Source organism: Dendroctonus ponderosae, unplaced genomic scaffold, assembly GCF_020466585.1.
Source record: "Dendroctonus ponderosae isolate FM_Combo_2020 unplaced genomic scaffold, Dpon_F_20191213v2 Dpon_F_20191213_3, whole genome shotgun sequence".
In the NCBI taxonomy this organism is placed as follows: Eukaryota; Metazoa; Arthropoda; class Insecta; order Coleoptera; family Curculionidae; genus Dendroctonus; species Dendroctonus ponderosae.
The window spans coordinates 879739-885738 of NW_026018508.1; the positions used below are offsets into that span (position 1 = coordinate 879739).

The 6000-nt window shown below is 38.5% G+C and overlaps 1 protein-coding gene across 7 annotated transcripts in view; it reads right to left on the bottom strand.

Moving 5' to 3' along the window:
- The window catches only part of LOC109542568 (diuretic hormone 44), a 37937-nt gene that overhangs the window by 4340 nt on the left and 27597 nt on the right, over positions 1–6000 (bottom strand). For 2 of the 7 annotated variants that reach the window (XM_048664948.1, XM_048664952.1), the window contains exon 1: positions 453–592. The exons of 4 other annotated variants lie outside the window; for them this stretch is intronic. The gene's annotated coding sequence lies outside the window, so the exon portion shown is untranslated. One more of the 7 variants, XM_048664949.1, reaches the window with a different exon arrangement.

Below are 6000 nucleotides of genomic sequence, written 5' to 3' on the forward strand. Positions count from 1 at the left end.
TCTATTAATTGTGTTAAACATGTTGCGAAAATCCCTCTGTTTCACTTGCTAGAATAAATGTTTTCTATTAGAAAAGTTCCTTCTATTTTAAAAGACTTGAAAGTGCCATTAATTGTTCTGCAACTTGTACTTACGTTTAGCAAAACTTAGTTCATAAATAAAGGGGCACTGAATGGAGAGCTGAAATTGTGAGTCTTCGGATATTTATCCATGTTGAAAGCAGACTAAGGAAGTTAGATAAAAGAAAAGATCAAGCAAAAATCCCCTTCCTAAATAGACGGCAGCGATCAATCAGATGATTTACAGTCAATTGGCGCTTTTTTAACGTGTTTGGCAAACAATGTACGTTATTGTGAGCTCAACATCACACGATTTTCAATTTACACCCGAAAAAGCTCGATATGATTGTTTAGGTCTTTATAAAAGCGCACCAAACTTCTGACCTCACTTACTCTGCGTCATGTCAGCAACATGTAGCTCACCAAAAGCGTCCGAGTTTCATTCGAAACGAACAACAACAACACCGATGTTTTAAACAATTTTACAACGCGTCGTAATAAGTAACATTGGTGTACTAAAGTCAAACATTGTTACACAAAAGCGAGTAATATTTCTTTAATTCAATTAAGAAATTGTTCTATACAGTGGTCGAGAAATATGTTGCCATCGTTTCAAAACTTATGGATGTAAAGTGGTAATAAAAAATTAATTGTGCCAGTGTGGAAGCATTGCATGACAAAATTTGTATGTTTGTTGCGGTTTTATCGGCTAATTTCTTTTGTGTTTTGCTTGTTTCGTGGCATTGGACCCGGTCAATTTTCAAAATGCTTGTCACAAAGAAGTTTTGCAATTTGCTTAGATCAAAACACCATTCATCATACAGAGCCTTTTGAAGAAAAATCCCATTAAGACTGTAAAGAAAGTAAATTAACCATGCAGTTCCAGTGACGCAACTTTAACAGCTAAACTTTCTTTATGAGCTCATTACTGCCAGAGTTACTGCGTACTTTGCAGTTCGGAAAATGAAAATAATCCCTCAGGACGTTTCGATATAAGCCCCTATTTCCTTATGGGTATTTAAATGCAGTTTCCACACTAATTAAGGCGCTCTAATTACATTTTTATTAAAAACTCTATAATTAAACAATTTTCCATTAAACGCCTTAGAATGAGGCAGGAAAAAATGTAAAATAGTTTCAACGATTTGAGACACCCTATATATGGATAATGTTGCAAGCCTGCAGTTTAAATAATTTCTAATCTGGAATAATTACTGGAAAATGCGACTGCTAAAGATCACATTCAACGCAACCGCTAAGGGACAAGGACTATCTCAACGGTTTTAACACTGCGATGAGGAAGGCAACGGGAAACCACCCTCCCCACGAAAAATCATTAGCATGACCAACCAAACCAAAACCAAAAGCCTTCAGTCCTCGGCAGGGCTTAAATGATCAGGCTGTGCTAAAATCTCCGGGCCAGTCATGAAGAAGATTGCTTGCTACTTGGAACGCACGAAGTGTGTTTCAATCTGGTAAAACCCACATCGCCATCAAGGAAATGAAAAGAATGAATATCGAAAAATGAGATGGCCAAAGTCTGGAGAATGTCGGATCGACGATCATCTTATCTACTATGCCGGCTTATCATATCATCTTATCTACTATAAATCACAATATTTTGTCTCGGATTCTGATCGTAGAGTAGCATAGTAGCTACATAGAGAGCTAGCAGTAGTTGTCGAAAGTTTCTACGAACCACTCCAAACCGTCGTAAATATCACTAAAAGGTCAGAAATCACCATTATTATGGTTATATGGATTTTAATAATTTTTTTGGGGGTTTGTTCTCCAACACCCATACACCAGGAAGGATAGTCAGATACCAAATAGACTTTCTATTGATAAATAACCGATACAGATACAGACATAACAGACTGAACAACCCAGAAACGCTAGCTGATGCCAGGAACGAACTAAATTGTGGACGTCGGGGAGAATTCCGAGACGTTGATATTTGGACCAACATCAAGGAGGCTTAGGCAAAACGCACGCTCGAAATTATCTTCAAACAATACAAAAATCAAAAAGAACGCTTGGATTCTGAACTGGTGACATTATTTATTTAATGGAGAGACGCTTGAAAAAATAGGTCATTCTGAATACCGCCAGATGAATGGTGAAATAAAGAACAAAACTAGAATGGCCAAAGAGAACTGGCTTAACGAGCAAGGTCGCGAAATCGAAGATCTGGAGGCTAAATATGACACTTTTAACATGCACAAGAAAATTAAGGAGGCTGTCGGTGCATACAAGCCTCGTCAAGCTGTCATCCTCTTGGACATTAGAGATAAAATAATTCTTGACGTCAACTACAAAGTAGAACAGTGGTAAAGCTATATCAGCGTTACTCAACTTGTGCTCCGCAAAGCCTACGGTAGGACTCCGCCGACAATAAAATAAATCCATGTATTAAAGAGGAATCTAACGGGTTATCTAATTCGAGGTTGGGAAAGTAAAACCTTGCTATTTGGTATCTGTCAAAGGTAAACGTCATCCCAACCGTTTTTGTTTTAGTTGAAGGTTTGTCATTTTGAAATATGGATAGTTTAACCGTCGAAGAACGCGTAAAAATTATTAAATGTTAAGTACTATAAAAATGGTGATTCCGCTGTATCGACATTTAGGGCTTTACGAGTGGGTCGGCATAATCAACCCACAGAGCAAACAATTTCGAACACAGTGGAAAAATTTGAAGAGACTGGATCGGTTACTGATATTGTAAGGCCTCTGCATCATCGCAACATTCGTTCAGCTGAAAATATCGCTGTTGTTGCTCAAAGTGTGGAGGAACACCCGAATTCGTCAATTCCCCGACGTGCTCAACATTTGGGCCTGTCTTACGGCTCATTGTGGCGAATTTTGCAATTGGGTTTGAAGCTCCATCCGTACAAAGTCCAACTGACTCAAGAACTTAAGCCTCAAGACAATAGGCAACGCAGAACATACGCAAATTGGGTGATTGAACAACAAGCCGTTGATGATAATTTTTCAAACCGGATTTTCTTCAGCGATGAGGCTCATTTTTCGCTCGGTGGTTACGTGAATGAACAGAATAGCCGTAGATGGGGCTCTCAAAATCCCTCAAGTAGTCGCATAAGTCGCAGAAGGGCCTTTGCATCCTGAAAAAGTGACCGTATGGTGAGCATTATCATCCAGTGGTGTTATTGGCCCGTATTTTTTTAAAAACGATTAAGGAAGAGCCATAACAGTCGATTCTGAGCGCTATGGGCGCATGTTAACCGATTATTTTTGGAGATAAATTGAAGATTATAATCTGGAAGACATGTGGTTCCAGCAGGATGGGACAACGAGTCACACAACACTGGCAGTTAGAGCCCTATTGCAAGAGAAATTTCCAGGAGGCGTAATCTGGAGATTGAGTGATGTAAATTGGCCCGCAAAATCCTGCGACTTAACACCGTTAGATTTCTTTTTGTGGGGCCATGCGAAAGATCGTGTTTACCCCAACAATCTTCAAATTCTTGAGCAACTGAAAGCCAATATCCGTGAAGTTATGACCGAGATATTACCGGTATCGTGCCGAAAAGTCATCCAACGGCCTCTAGGAGGTCCCGTGGCAGACATTTGAATGATATTGTTTTTCACGTATGGTTTAATCTTTATATTGAATTAACATTTTCGTCTCCATCTAAATATTGTGTGTGTTTTTTTTTACTTTACTTTCCCATGCATAAAATGGATAACATTGTATATCAAATGGGATCTTTGAATCACTTTTAGAAATGGCCTTGGACACAAGCATATAATCATTGTTCAGAACAACTTTGCTGAATGATTTTTGGCGCAGGGTTCGGGATGGATATCCACAACTTGCCACAGAGGCTTTGAATGTTTGTCTGCCGTTCCCAACAACGTACTTGTGAGAAACGGAATTTTCAGTATATACAGCTACAAAAACAAAATATCGCAATAGACTAGATGCCGAACCAGGCATCAGAATCCAACTTTCGTCTATCAAGCCTGACATTACCCAGTTGATGAGAAATAGAAAACAATTTTATGCTTCCCGTTAAATCTTTATCCCAAAAAACTTTTTTAAATTGAATTCCAAAATACCTTTTTCTGGTATGATTCTTTATAAAAAATACACATATAACTCGTTTTGCATTTAGTTTAGTTAGTGTTTAGGGAACCATTAAAAATTTAGATGTTTAAAAGTTCCGTGACCAAAAAATCTAATCTAAAGCTATATCAACGACCTTTTTCAAGATGAAAGATCGGACACTCCTGAACAATATAACCCAAGGGCAAGATATAACTAAGGAAAAAGTCCAAAATGCAATATCGTTGTGAAAAAACAGAAAAGCTGCAGGTCCATTAGAGGTGCAGGGATGTCTGTTCCTGTTTATGGCTTCTTCAAAGACTACGAAAAGGCTTTTGCCAGAGTGCAACAAAAAACTTATAAAACTTCTTAAAGACGTGGGCCTCTGGACGATAGAGACCTGAAAATAATTGCAACTTTTTACTGGAACCAAACTGCACTAAATAAGGAAGGTCAACGGATGTCGGGCAAAGTTCGAATCAAAAGGAGTGTCCGACCGGGTTGCATCCTTTTACCATTACTTTTTAACATTTACTCAAACAAAATATTTAAAGGTGCCCTGGAAAACTACCTTGAAGGAATTTCCATTAATGGCGTAAGCATATATAACTTTAGGTACGCTGACGACACCGTTGCAATCGCGGACTCGTTGGGCGGTCTTCAGACTTTGCTTGACCATGTAGCGGCTAATAGCGCAGAACTTGACTTACATTTATACATAAAAAAACCCAATGGATGGTCACTGCTAAGAATCAGGTTGGGGGAGGAATTCTGCAGGAGCAGAGCCATCAACTCGAACGTGTTCGGTCATGCAAATAAATACTTTGGATGCAGTAGAGGTGTGATAAACGGTTATTTTTCTATAACCAGGTTCCAACGTTCCAGTTTCACCTTAGTAATAGGTTCCAAAACAAAAATGTGTTCCTTTTTAAATTTTTCAGTATTCTCTATTATGGAATTGAGGCGTGGGCTATAACAGAGGCCATGTGTAAAAAACTGGATGTTTTCGAATCGACGGATGTTGAAGATTCCTGGATGGACAGAGTGCGCAATGTGGATGTGCTCGCGAGAATGTCAAAAGATCTCGAAGTCATGCTCACACTTAAAAAACCAAACGAGTTGGAGTATTTTTGACACATTCTCAGAAACAAAAAATACGGTCTCAAATTAATAACAGATAGAAAGATCGAAGGCAGAAGAGAAGACAATGGGTGTCGAAGAATATCGTGGCTAAGGACTCTGCGACAGTGGTATGGTGAGACTACGATAAGTCTCTTTGGAAAAGCGTTCGACAAAGTACAGATAGCGCTAATTGCCAACATTCTAAGAAGACAAGGCACTTAGAAAAGATGAAGAAGATGACTCAAAACACCGAAAATTACTGTTGACTCAAGTTTTTTTTGGAGAAAAATATTTTTCAGTAGTCAATTTGCTTTACTTCGTTTACTTTTTTATAGGCTCTGAATATCAATTCTCTCGCATTATTGGATGGTCCCTTTGAAAATGGATGTCTTTGGATTTTTTCTCGCACTTTCCGCGCGCGTTCTTTTCATGTTTATGGACGGATTTGAATCTTATTAGAACCTAATTTATGCAGGATTGCCTTTATCGAGCAAGCAGGATCCGCGCTTGTTACCGTATTTTGGCGGCATGCGAGAAAACATGGGAGGAACGATATTCGGTTCGATTATGGGCAGCAATAGTTAAAACCAGGCATAACGATATAGCAAATTGATGTTTTGGCAGGTTTAATAAGGAATTCGCCCTTTTTCGTTCATTCAAACCCGACAAATTTAAATAGAAGCATTTTTATCACAATTATTTTACCTAGAAGCTTCCCAATTTTGTATAAAGTTGCCTAATTTTCTGTCCATT